The following is a 13,618-nucleotide window of genomic DNA, read 5'->3' as shown; positions in this document are numbered from 1 at the left end:
ACAGACAATCACAAACATCCATGCCCACTTTTTGCTTTTGGCTGGAGAGCGGATATGCTAATTGCTCCGTCAACCAGGCCAGCAAATAAACTCCAAGGATACTCGAAAGATGTAGGCTCACTTATGGGCTTGTTAGAACCACTGATTATGATAATTATGTATAGTTAAAGTGGTCATTTCCCACTTGGTTGTTAAAAGTATGTTTCTAATCAAATATATGTGATCCTACACACTTATAAATATTCGACTGTATACTGGTTGATTTGTAACCCTAGTTTTTCAGTAGTAGTTTTGAGCTTCTGTGTTATTCTGTTTTCAGATTTTTGCAAACTAATCAAATATCACCTTCATATTGTAATAATACACTAGTGTCCAAAACCTAAGGATGGACACTATTACTGAAGTAATATTACTATTACAACCGGATAATCAGACGATTAGCTTGTAGCAATTTGTATAACTGACGATTTCGAGTAGGAAGTGGGTACACATTCAAATTTTCGAATCGCGTCCGAAGGGTTTACGTGGTAGCGCTTAACAGGATAAAATGCTGCGATAAGCGAATTGTGTTTGAAGAAATAGCTGCAAGCTTGGATGTCTTGTAATCGTCATCTAGATGATTCACGCGGGCAAAAATTATTGGAAAGCTTGAATAAGAACGCAAAATTACTGATATTGCCAGAGAATTTGGAATCTCGCGTAGCGTTGTATCCAGGCTCTGGACAACGTTTCAAACTGCGCTTGCTAAGAGATTGCTCTCACTCTACCAAGGAGCATCGACAGAGCAAAACGTAATCGGCGCACCACGGCAGGTCAACTTACAAGTCTGCTCCATTCAAACACAAGTACGTGGATATCTTGATAAACTGTGGCAAGGCATCTGCGACGAGTAGGCCTGTCCGACCCGAAGCCTGTAATCTGCGTCCCTCTATTCACAGCTCATCGCAGAGCACGTTTTCAGTCGTATCCATAAAAATAGACAAGACGCCAATGTGCTAATGTACTCTTTATAGATAAGAGCTGTCTTAGCCTTTCCTCCGAATTTAGACTGCACTTGATCTGGCGTGAAAGTGGTACTGCTTACCATCGAGAAAATGTTGAGAAAATCTTGAAAGGGATAGATACGGCGGTGCTAGTTCATGGTGTGGGAAGGCATTATGGTTAATGAATGTACCGAGCTACAAGCAGGGGGGCAGACTGGCCAGGGTGTCAGCCCGATGGCAAGTTGCAACAAGTGTAAAATTTGTGGCACTTCCCCATCGTGTGTACTAAAAATTCTGGCATCCAACAGACTTCAAGACAAGACATGATAACCTTTATGAACTTTATAAAGTCATCTGCATACTATCAGTTACTCAAGTCCAATGTCAGAGGACATTTTCAAAGCTAAAGATCATAAGGACAAGGCTAAGAAATTCACTGTCTGAGGAGAACTTGGAATCATACATGTTGCTATCCATTGAAAAGGAATTGTTAGATGAACTTGATGCAGAAGCAATTACTGACAGATTTGCGCAATCATCTAGTGAATACAAACGATTCCTCTTACTATATTGGAAATCCATTGAAAAGAAATTTTTAGATGAACTTGATGCAGAAGCAATTACTGACAGATTTGCGCAATCATCTAGTGAATACAAACGATTCCTCTTACTATATTGGATTGAAAAAAATATGCTTTTGAATTATCTGCTAATGTGTAAAATGTTCAGTACAAGAAAACTATTTAAAATTAAAAAAAAAAATTAATTCAATTATAACAATCTGTATTTACATTTAATATATACTGTATACCGCCAGTAATATGTACAATAAATATATCTACACTGTAATTACTAAAAAAATATACATTTATTTCGCAAAAAGTTTAATTGTACCTTTTTTAACACTTATGTATTTTTTGAAAATTTTATTTATTTCTTATAAAAATGAAATGATAGCCTTATAGTTGTAGGTGGTCCTTTGTCTCCTGGCAACCAATATTTTTAGACCTAGTCAGCCTCTGGCAACAAGTGGTGGAAAAAGGGGCTATGGCTGGTAAATGATATTGTAAAATCGTTTTAGATTATCAATGTCGACTTTGCCATTGTGTTTAATTAACCTTCTTTATTTTGGTCGGCCGTCTTAATTTCTGACTGCCGCCATGTATATGCTATGTCTTATCTCTCACGCTGTATAGTCTAGCAAATTCATTTATCAACTGCGCTAGCTAGACTATATTGAGAATGAGAGAGTATAAGACGTTATTCAAAGACAATACAGGCATCTTAAATCGTATTCGTATTTCCCGATTTTACTTATTTTGTCCTTTAGTCAGTTGTGGCAATTAAATAATAATCGTACATATTACTAGCACCCAGATTCAAATTTTTTTGGAGATAGTGCGTTGACACATCATTTGTACGTTGTTTACAAACCATTTATTAAAACCCAAAGAATAATTACAGTATACACACTAGATAGATACAAATTCCTTATTCTCTTAAACTTTAGATCGGAGTTATCATTCGACCTAAACTTAACATTATATCGCAAGCCTACATTACTATTACCTATACAATTTTTCAATGGCACATTACATACAATAGATTCATGCGTTCACTACAGATATTTTCAGAAATACAGTTACAAGTTTCCTTTTTTACAAACAATCCTTCGCATTAATCAATGTTCCACAGGAATATTCCTATTTTTTTCTTTCACTCACTGTGTTGTTCTTTTCCTTCGTAACGTCCTGACACAATGTCTCCCTCGTATTGGCGATCCACATAGACGATAGCCGAAAAACTTCTCTTTCCTCTCCCGACCACGAATGGCCGTGTTCTTCAGATAAGAGTGCACCTTAAGAACTCTGAAGATGGACCAACGAAGCTTCTCTTTCTTTTCCTGACCAAGGATGGCGACGATCACAGGCAAGAGTAAGCATTGAGAATCCTGTAGATAATTTTGTTTACTGTCGAGGTGCCTTATGCCTAGGCTTCCTTTGTTTTCGCATTCGCGCGCTTTTCGAACTTGTCACGTGCTTACCCTCGAGTGTGTGTGATGTCATCTTCGCGCGCTTTTTCGAATTCTTTGTCACTTTCTGACTTTTTGATGCAATGACGTCATTCTTTGCAAGTCTGTAACTTTTCTCTTGCGGTAATCCTCTTCGTTGTTTAATAATCTCAACGTACATTTGCTGAGTCATGTGCCATATTATAATAACAAAGGAAATTCCTTTTTTGCTGAACACAATGACTTACAAGGAATAATATTTCATTAAACATTCTACATACCTTTTTAGCATATTTCCTGAATTAAAACCATTGTAAAACCGAATATGAAAAGTAATTCCATTACTTATCATGAGAGATTTTACAATATAGCAACCAAGTCCTTCGTCAAGTTCGATTATTCCGTGGTGCTGTAGGCAAAGAATTCTTTCTATTGATGAAAATGCTACATCACATTGTGCACGAACAGTGGAGATATTTCTGGAAACAGAGGATATTAATCGAATCGAGTGGTCAGCACGCTCCACAGATCACAACCCCCATAGAAGCAATAGAGAGACGCATTACTGTTCGAAATTCCTCTCCAAGAAACGACAAAGTCCTTATCCTTGCTCTGAAGGAGGAGTGGGCCAGTTTGTCTCAAGAACTCCTGAATCATTTGGAGCTAAGTATGGTACGACATTGTGAGAGCTGCATCGCAGTTCGGGGTGAACATATTTCATACTGAAATGCCTCTCTGCATAGTTGTCTGTACGCCCTGTACATTAATTCGTTAACTACGTCCTTAGGAAATTTAAACTTTTGCCAAAAACGTATCGCAATTTCATTTGTACGAAATTTATAGAACATTTTTGTGTAATATGATTTATTAGGGCACTGTCAATAAATTTATGTCCACATTTGGCTGTAGTCATGAAAATTTTTTTCATATACAGGTAAAAATGTAGTTTGTCCTTAGCTTTTCCACACCAGTGTATATCTGCTTGTGTTATCCTTTGCAGTTTCTGCAGTGTGTATTTTTTAAAATCTAAATTAAATAGGGTGAGTAAAAGTACATCTCATTGTCTCCATTCTATCTTAACAGCAAAAGGTTTAGATCTGATTCCGTTAAGGAAAAGTTCTCTTTGAAAATCTTTCAAAGTTCTCTATGAAAATTTTTGAAGATTGCATAGCAAACAGGTGGACAGAGAGAGAGAAAGTCCCCCCCCCCTTCACCTGTTTGCTGTTACATATTTAATAGCTAACGTTTGTCCATTGCTATTGTAGATTGTTATTATTTTCATGTGTGGCAGGTTTTCGGTTTCTAATTCATAGAAGAATTTTATTTAGTCAATTACCATAAATTGTTACTGGATGTGTTCCGTCTGTCCATGTAGTTTTGTTGTCTGAATATTTTATTCGCTTCCTTACTGCTCTGTTTTACCATTCAGTAGCCTAAATATCAGATGATTTATATAGATAGTTATTTACTGCCAGATCCCCCCCCCCCCGCTTTTTTAACTACTGTTACATTCATACTATACTTGATATGCTTCCAGGTGTTAGTAGTGTTCAGCTGCTTAGTCTTCAATTCCATTTATTTATTTATTTTATTTTATTTTTAATTGAGTCTCTTATTTCTTTCCTCGTTTGTTTTATCCACTTTGCTAATATCCTATCTCGGTTGATTTATGTGTACTGTAAAATATTTAGTATTTACTTGACCCTAAGAATGGGCCGAGTTAGAAAATGATCACTATCACACTCAGCGTCTAACTCGAAATATTCTAGATGCAATTGGAACTTTGAGAGAGGTGTCATTGTTGGCTGTCACATTCGTGGCATGTCAATACGTGCCATTGCCTCTCAACTGGAGCATCCAAAATCAACGGTTGGCGATGTGATTAAGAAATGGAGGCTTTCTGGCATCACTAGTGTAGGAAAACAACCAGGGCGGCCACAGAAAATGACTGACAGGGATAGGAGGGTGTTAAAACGGGTGGCTCGCGAAAACTGGCTACAATCGGCATAGATCATCCGATGAGTTCCAGAGCACTAGTATCATCATGGTGAGCACTAATACTGTACAAAACGAACTCCATTTACTGGGTTTCCACCGAAGTGCAGCGGCACACAAGCCGAACATCACAACAACGAACAACGCGGCTCATCTGGTCTGGACAATTGCACAAGTGAAAAATGGTACTCTGGAACGATGAATCAAGGTTCATCTGTTTCCAGCCTGATGGCAAGGTGTGGGTGTGGAGGCAGCCTGGTGAATGCGTGTTATCACAGTGTGTTGTACTCACAATAAAGCTTGGTGTGGCGTGAATGCACCCCACACCATTACACCTCCAGCTTGGTGGAGGTGTAATGGTGTGGGGTGCATTCAGCTGGACCAATAGTCATTTTCCATGGTTCCATGAAGGAAGCTCAATAACTTCATATTCTGGATAATCAGGTGCTGCCTGCACTGCGGAGTTTTTATGGAACGATCCGTTTTACTATCACGGATCGTTCCATAAAATGTACCATGCCACAAAGCTACAGATGCAATGTCCCATGCCACAAAGCTACAGCTGTTATGGAAGTATGAAGAGATGGGTGTTAAACGAATGCTCTGGCATGCGGAGTCTTGACGTCAACCCCACTGAACACCTGTAGGACGAATTGGAGCGGCGATTGAGGTCCAGAGAAGAACATCCTCGATCTTTCGCTGAACTAGGTTCTGCTTTGATGGAGGAATGGAAACAAATTCCGCCTGATGTCTGCTTCACATTGGCGGAAAGCCTCCCTTAATGGATGCAGAAGGTGATCAAAACCGAAGGTAAACATATCCGATATTCGGGTTCGCCTTCTAGTATCAATTGGAAATTGCTAGTGTCCAGACAATTATTGGTAGATAGTGTATATCAGATCAGATCTACAGTGGGAACAGCGTAATATATTGATTCCAACTTCTGTTCAGCATCATTAACATATTTATTAGCCCAACATTGCATAAGTATATTTGTTTATATTTCATGTATTTGAAGATTTCTTCAGTTATGAACAAGAATTTCAAGATGGAATTTCGAATCTTGCTAGATGTCATTATTGCTAATTCCAAATTGAGCTTACATTTTATAGAGTTCACGAGATGAACAAAAAATGAACTGAATCATCTGGTTTCTATAGAAAATTAGCTTATTCATAGTAGTGTTATAAAATATATCACGCATTTTGTAGTACTGTCATCTGCTTTCTCATTTAGTTCCTTACAGTAATAACATTTCATAGTCTGTGTACAATGTATTTCCTAGACATAACACAAAGAAAACTAAAAGGACGAATTAAACATAGTACAGCAATCCTCCAGTATCTTGCACGTGTAAAATCAATTACCGCATATCGATAATGGTTATTTCGCCTGCTTTCATTTTATGTCCTCAAAAGTGGTACTTTTGTGATCTGTAACTGAACGGTTCTTAGGAAAACCATGAATGTTTCATTTGTTCATTTTAACACACCGTTTTTATTAATAGTAATTTATTTGGATTAGGCTTAATTATTTTCTCTCCGTACACAGAAAGCCTTCAAGATGAGTTGCTTGAAGGATTTCTTGCTAGTGTTGGTATTTTATATATATTGATCCCATACACTAGAGGTCAAGAAACTTATAAGCACATTAGTGCTGTGTGGAGTGCAGGTGAGGACCTAGATAGTGGGGGGTTTGTTGTTGTTGTTGCTGAAGAGCTGCAAGTTTCAATTGTTTGGGAATACTTCTTCACGAGGAAGGCTGTTCCAGAGGATAGAAGTGGACGGAATAAAACTGGGATGTCAGAGTACGGCATGGTTTGTCGAGTGAGTAGGATGAGCAGAGAGCACTAATATCTTTGGGATTATTCCATTCGCTTGGTTTTATGCCACCGTTTCACCTTGAACCGATGTGTGTGTGTGTGTGTGTGTGTGTGTGTGTGTGTGTGTGTGTGTGTGTGTGTGTGTGTGTGTGTGTGTGTGTGTGTGTGTGTGTGTGTGTGTGTGTGTGTGTGTGTGTGTGTGTGTGTGGTGATGTTTATGCTCACGAGGGTTACCTACCTCACTTACCTGTTTCCTCATACAAAAGTACTACGAGGGTGCGGAATATTAAGAAGCATGTAGGACAGAAAAAAGTTTATATATGAATTTCTGATTTAAGAACACGAAAAAGAAAGTCTCTCAATATCGTGAGGATTAGCCACAGAAGTTCTTTCGTAGATCTATGTGGAGATCTGTGAATGGACTTCTGTAGCCACTCATCACGTAATCTTCTCTGGAAATGAATAACATGGTATTGATCAACACCCATGGGTTTTCTAGAGCAGGCACAACTCCCGAATACCTGCAGTTGGTCGTATCAAAAGTTATATGGTTTATTCGCCAAATTTGAAATCAAAATTGTGAATAGAGGGAGTTACGTTACTATCTGCATGGAAACAATGTTATTTTTATTGTTTTGTTTTATATATGTTAATTAACAATATAATAAGTTTAAAATATCGATATTTCTGCTGAAGTAAGTCTCAAAAAATTATTTTTTGAATGTCACACCATTGTAAGAACTTATGACACGTCAAAACGGTAGTGTTGAATTGCATGAATGAGTCACAATTCCCCGAAACTGGTAATTTAAAACACCTGCTTCAAAATAACAATCTCCAAATAACGAAGAAATTATGAGTTTCATAATTTTCAATAAGTTACTGCTTATCGAAATTCCGGATTTCGTTTAATCAAAAGATGAGCAAATGTTTTCGTTGTTGCAAATGATTACAAGGTATATCGATTTTCTCGTCCAAAAATAAATAAATAAATAAAATAAAATAATATATATATATATATATATATATATATATATATATATATACTGTATATATCATGTTATGATCTCTCTCTCTCTCTCTCTCTGGTCATGGATATGAATTTGCTGAGCTTTTTTTATTCAACACATAAAGTAAATATGCCACATTCCTTAGTCCTAGGCATTTGAGGCATTGGGTAGAATTCAGCCTTCGTCATCGCTATAAGACGGTGTGATGGAATAAATAAAGTAGCGACTGTCGCTACTCTGTGTTCTTAATTATTGACTATCAAGAACACAGTGGAGCGATTGTGTGTGTGTGTGTGTTCTTATATACTATTACTCTCTGAGTTGTAAAGTCGATTGTTCCTCAGTTGTAGAATTAAAAAACAAGTTTATTCCATGTGAAAAACCTTAAACATCTTTAAACTCAACGAAAACAAATACTTTTCTAATACATATAATTTATTGTCAGTGCTAAAGAAATTAATGTAAAAGATGCTGCTACTTTCAACTAGTTAACGATAGCTTTGAATCATCTGTAAACGTCAAATATTGCCCTCCAAACTATGCACAGGATCATTAACATACAAGCATGCTGTTTTCAATATAAGATACAATGTGTCTGATATTGAACACACACACCTGTGTTTAGTCATTGATGATGCTCTTTGGTTGGAGAGGCCTGGGTGGACTATCCAATTCACAAATCGATTATCCAGTCCATCTGCAGTAACTTATACACTAATCATCCATGTAACAATCTATCAAATGCCTTTATCAAACTAGTGGCATCGAAGTATAATGTATATCCTTTTATCCATTACGGTTGTCACCTCATTGTAAAATCTAACCACTATATAAAACAAGATCAACTTTAATAAACTTCCCCCCTTTATATAGAATCTTTTTTTTTTTACTGATCTAGCGATTCCGTATCCTGTTCGTAATAAATCTTTTCCAAGCCTAAACTGCTACTCTAGAAATGTAAACCGATTTGTAATTTAATTATTATTATTACTATATTATTATTATTGCGGCATTCGAGCTCTGGTGCTAGAGAAGATTGTTAAGAGTGTCTTGGACAGAAAAGCGAACAAATAAAAGTATCCTAGAATAACTGAATATCCACACAAGACTGATAACACATAATTGAAAAGAGAATACTGTAATATTTTGGACACATATATAGAAGGGAAGGCAACTGCCTGGTAAAAGTAATCATCCAAAGTAAATAGTGTGGGAAAAGAAAAAGAGAAAATCCCTCCTAACAGGTGGATTGACCAGATATCAAGAATCACTGGACTTAAACTAGAACAAGCAATAAGAGAAAGAAATGGCGAAGCATCATCAGAAAGGTTACGAGTCCTCAGATATGAGGAGATCCGAGAGAGATTACGTGACACCTTCCAAGGACTCATCGAGGGAGGGTACTCAACTCTCTGTCTCCACCATTTAATCCTAACTACACTGAATCGTTGCTACCATCATCTACTGCCAACCACCTCGCCACCAATAGTATTTTTATCTATAAATTGCGTGTATTCTCGGGCCGATTTGCATCTACGCGTGATTAAAAATCCGAGTTTCCGGGAGGAAAAAAAACCTGCTATAGTACCGAAGAAATTAATCCGAACAATCACATTTTAAAGAAAAATTTTAATTTTGCAAGAAAATAAGTACAAAAATTAAACTTCAACTTTACCTAATAATTTATATCTGCTTCTCTGTTCCTAATAAGTTCATTGATTCGCTTAGGTATGGACTCTACCAACGTAGAACACATTTTTCTTATTTTTACATCTCGAAACCATACTTTTATAATACACTTTTATATTACATTATCCTTTGTATGACAACTTAATTTTCCAAGTCTCTTTTTCACTATGGCCCATAAATTTTCTAGGTTGTCAGGAGAGTTACCAGATCACTGAAGCAATTGGATGTGATTTTTGAGGAATCCTTTCACTTTTTTGAATTGTGACATGGAGTGAGATACTGTTGGAAGATGAGATCTTTGTCTTTCTGGATCTGTTAGATCACTCTTTTCTGCAATATTTTATGTATTCGTCACTTTTCATCATACCATCAGCAGGCACAGTCATTCTGGACAATCATGTGTAAAACAACCCCAGAACATATTTTTTAGCTGTGTGCTTTTGCCAACTGTAGCCTCTTCTTCTGCATAGCTTTCATCAACATCAACATCTCTCTTTTTTTTTTGATCTGTGGGCAGTCCTCGCTGCTTCCAACAATCTTCGATGGACGGTCATGTCCGATACATTAATCCTACTAGCTACGAAGTTTCTATTTAAGTCTACAGTAGACAATCTTGGATTCATTTTGCTTTTCCTAACTAGTAAACAATCTTGAATCAGTGTAGTTTTCCTGTTTCGTCCACCTTTTTCCTTTTCTGTCAGGAAAAAAGGTATCCGTATCCCTAAACCTCTTTAAAATCGCATTAACAGCGCCCAAACCAGCACCACACTCATTGACAATATGTCTTCTTGGAGTTGTATCCATTTTATAGCTACACAAAATGAATAAAACACTATGAATGTCACCTTGTTTACACTATTAAAAATGCACGACACTATTAATAAACATAGTAGAGACAGTTAAAACACACAGCACTCAACAAAAACAGTGAACTAAAACCAAAACCAAAAACTTGACGAAATTTGGCTTGTTCCGGTTAATTTGTTCGCTACTGTACCTCTTTATGAGGTCAGCTAACTTACCTTCAATTGACAAAACCTACATGAAGATTCCTCTCATCATGACGAGAATCGAACTTAGCCTTTCCGAACCGAAGGGCGCAATGCCTCTCCTTGTCTTTTGTTTTCATGCAAAAGTTACATTCCCATTCTCTTTGAGTTCATCTAGTATCCTTCCAGATTTAAAACCTTCATGAAACAACCAAATCAAGCACAAATCAAATTTGAAGTTTAGCCTTTCACACTATCTGGTGTCGTGTGGTCCATCCAAAGGGCTTTAAATCCCAAACCTCTTCATTTCATTTACCTCAATTCTACCTTAAGATCAAATTCATTTTTTCATCAATTTGGAGATAATTTTTATCTGTCTTTCATACTTGAACAAAATAAACACTAAATAGTTGTACTGAATTTTTCTGCCCCTTGGTCAACCTATGTCAACATCACTCAACAGAGATTCTCCCATGGTTATTCTTTTTTTTTTCCTGCTGTAAATAGCAAAACAAATTCTCGAATTTTCTGTATTCCATTTCACTACCATTGCATCTGTTCACTGTGACAGTTATTTTTGTCTCTATGTATCCCTTCTAACTCCGTTATTTGATAACTAAAATGCACACGTACTGAGTTAGCCTTTTAACTTTTTTCTATGTGAATTTCATCGGTGAAAGGTTGTAATCCTATATGTGTAAAGGTAGATAATCCAAAAACCCTACTCTTGAGAACAAATATAAAACTCAAAGCACTTCGGGTACTGATAAGCAGGGTGGTGGTCTCATTCTAGACGATGAAACTGATCTATCACTTGAAGATATTCACAAATATGTAATTACACAGTTTAGCCTAGCGCTCTTTATAAACATAAGGAGATAATAGCTTGAATAACGCTAAGCAGTAGATAAAAACAAATACATAATATAATAATACTAATATTATGTAATACAAATACATAATAGGTTGAAGACAAATATGTTATTGGCAAGGCTAAGCTTTCATATGAGCTCTGGTGGCCAAAGTAAAAGCTGGAATTGGTATCCAGCCTCGATAGGTATTATAAACGCCTGAACTGTCCTGTTACCACAATGACGTCACTGAAACCATTTTTTTTTCTTGAATTAAACATTTACTTATTGATATTAATTAAAAGTACAATATCCGTCGGGATCGTAACTTTTAAGTAATGTCAGTCATCGAAAAATAAGAGATGACATATGATTTTTCATACTTCTTGTGTGACAGTGTCTGGACAAAACCGTTTACATTTTGAAGGCTTTGCCTTATGAGTTTTAAAAATAACCACAAAAAAATGTGAAAAGTAAACTGCGTATATACTCTTTTTAATTGTTATTAATTAGTATTGTTCCTCTACACATAACGAATTTCTTGGAATTTTATTATCTGAAATAAATTTGATTATTATTATTATTTATTATTAAATATGTTTATGTTAGAGCAGTGGTACGAATCAAAATAGTTTTATACGCTTCTTCAAACTCGAGATTTCAAGCGCATGCGTACTGATAACATCTTTGGTCAACATGCTCTAAATAACGGAAAGTATTTTAATATTTTATATTACACTTCTTAGACACGATATGTGCATATATTAAGTGTCCAGGTTGTTGTATATATTTACCTTTTATAAGTGAAAAGTAAATTAATTTGATTGTTGCAAAAGAAGATTTTACGTCTGAAAAGACAGGAATGTTTTAGACGTTTAAAATGTGAGCGTTTGAATTTTAACGTTTTCATCAGCATCTTAATTTTTTTATATTTAATGTAATTATTAGTATTATATTTAAAAACACCCGTTAGAATCTGTATTCTGAATATCTGAACCATTCTAAAGAATTGCTTGCCTGGATGTCTCCATTCTCAAACTCCCATGCTGTGTTCGAATCATGCAGTTCATGCTCGTTTTATTTTTGATAGTCCCTAAACTGTAGTAGATTTCGTTGCTCGTTGTGAGATGATCGCAGTCTGCTTATTGGAGATCGGAAGTGACTTGAGAAAGTACAGTGTTTGATCTTTAGGTAAGAATTACCGGATTATTTTATCCTTAGCTCATCCATCGTACAAAATGTACGATAGATTTACAGTAACATTGAAGAGATTCATATAAAAATAAATAAATAAATATATATATATATATATATGTAAATAAGATTTTTTTAACTTGGGAATAATGTATATTAGGGTTACCAAGAAATTTTATAAACTTGGTTATTACTCCTAATCCCAAGTAAGCAAACAGTTAAGTTTGCGCCTGAAACGTAGTTTAAGTCTAAAGGTGGTGCAACACCTGGGCAACTCATTGTATGATGTATTGCAGTATACGTCTCTTAGTGAGATGTGCTTTACATTATGGAAAATACTAAGAATAGTGATTTATTATTATTATTATTCCTGATACCTCCAAGGAGTCCGAAGACTCATCGCGGGAGGACATCTTCAACTGTCTCTACACCTTACCTCTACTACGAATCAACGCCATCTACCGCCCACCTCCAACACCACCACAACTAGTAATTTTTGTCTGTAAATTGCGTGTGTTCTGAAGGGCCGATTTGTATGTATGCGGGATGAAAAACCCGAGTTTCCGGGAGAAAAAACACCATCGATTGAAATCGACCAGATAAAGATTCCTCCAGTCGCGACGAGAATCGAACTTAGGCCTATTCCAATCGAAGGGCGCAATGTCGTTCTTCCAATTGCGCTACGGAGGCGCTATACCCACCTTTACCCACCTTTAGACTTGAACTACGTTTCAGGCGCAAACTTAACTGTTTCCTTACTTGGGATTAGGAGTAATAACCAAGTTTATAAAATTACTTGGTAACCCTAATATACATTATTCCCAAGTTAAAAAAAATCTTATTTACATCTATATTTCCTCCAGAGATTATTCAAAATAAAAACACATTTTAGCAACTTGCATAGTAAAGTTGATAAGGCTCTGTATTACTAAAACCTTGGTATTTTTAGGGTCTAGCTACTCACTGAGGAGACCTCAAAAAATGTTGAAACCGGTGGGCGGCTCTGTGAGGCTCTGCTTGGGGATAGTTTTTTGTCTGTCTCTGAGTGGGGCCACTGTTGAGATTATGGCTCTG

Source organism: Typopeltis vanoorti, chromosome 1 (assembly GCF_054136105.1).
Source record: "Typopeltis vanoorti isolate ZY-2024b chromosome 1, IOZ_Tvanoo_1.0, whole genome shotgun sequence".
Taxonomy (NCBI): domain Eukaryota; kingdom Metazoa; phylum Arthropoda; class Arachnida; order Uropygi; family Thelyphonidae; genus Typopeltis; species Typopeltis vanoorti.
Note: the sequence above shows the minus strand (reverse complement) of the source record.